Genomic DNA, 1,035 nt, shown 5'->3' on the forward strand with positions numbered 1-1,035 from the left:
GCGGGAGTAACATGCCCTGAGCTGTCCCAGGTCCCCAGCCCCCGGTGACTGGACATGCCCAGTGGTGGTCCCCATCCTGAGAGGCCAGCTCCTGCCTGGCACGCCCCCCATTGCCAGGGAAGTGGCAGAGGCACCAGCCAGGGAGGGAAGGGGTCAGGACGGGGTGGGGGAAGGGGACATGGCCACACCACCAAGACGGCCTCACAGGGGGCGGGGGTCATCGGCAGTGCTGCCCAAGGGCCGTCCTGGGGCCCTGCCTATCGTGGTCCGGGGGGGAGTGGGAGGGTCTGAGGAATGGCACGGGCAGCATGGGGTGGCGGGCGAGGCTGGTTAATGTCCGTGTGACCAGAACCTGGGCTCCCAGAGCCGTCGCTTCAGGGACCTCGCTCAGATCCCACAGACCCGGTGCCCCAGGAGCAGCTTCCTAGCAGGGACCGGCCAGGTCCCCACCCGCCCTCCACTGCTGGGCATTTCTTGCCGGGTTCAGTGGACACGTAACAGCTCAGGACCCCACCTCCGTCTGTGCCCCTCGAGTCCATCACTCACTCTCTACCAACCAGCACTACTTCCCAAAGTACGGGTGCTGGTCCAGCAGCCCCCCCGGCTCCCGGCTCCCGGCTCCCCGCTCCCCAGAAGAGAACCTGCCTCATCCACAGGCTTCCCCTCCCTCCCAGGCCTTCTTCCCTCTTCCTACTCAACTCCCCAAACTGACGTCACACCTCCTCCTCCTGCTGCCTCTTCCCCGGGACCCTCGGGGTGTCTAGCTCCACCGAGAGGCGCTCCCAGCTGCCCCCCTCCCCTCGCCGCCCTGGCCCTCCCGGCTCTGGGTCCCCGCGGTCTGCAGAGAGCGGGCTGCTGGGTGAACTTTGCCAGCACATCGCTATGTCCACGGGGCTCCTACAAGCCACTGTTAAGCCAACGGCACGGAGTTTTAGAAGCGAGAGGGACCCAGACTTCAAGGTGGGGCCTGCTGCCTGACTCGGGGGGACCTCGGGCGCCCCGGCTCCTCCCCAGCTCCTCCCCAGCAGGACGTGA

The 1,035-nt window shown here is 67.2% G+C and overlaps 1 long non-coding RNA gene across 1 annotated transcript in view; it reads right to left on the reverse strand.

The window, feature by feature from the left end:
* Positions 1-463: 463 nt before the first annotated feature.
* The window catches only part of LOC106727071, a 16,214-nt gene continuing 15,642 nt past the window's right edge, over positions 464-1,035 (reverse strand). Inside the window, exon 3 of the long non-coding RNA XR_001363221.1 lies at positions 464-473. This is a non-coding gene — a long non-coding RNA (uncharacterized LOC106727071). The remainder of the gene's footprint in view (positions 474-1,035) is intronic.

Source organism: Myotis brandtii, unplaced genomic scaffold, assembly GCF_000412655.1.
Source record: "Myotis brandtii unplaced genomic scaffold, ASM41265v1 scaffold357, whole genome shotgun sequence".
Classification (NCBI taxonomy): domain Eukaryota; kingdom Metazoa; phylum Chordata; class Mammalia; order Chiroptera; family Vespertilionidae; genus Myotis; species Myotis brandtii.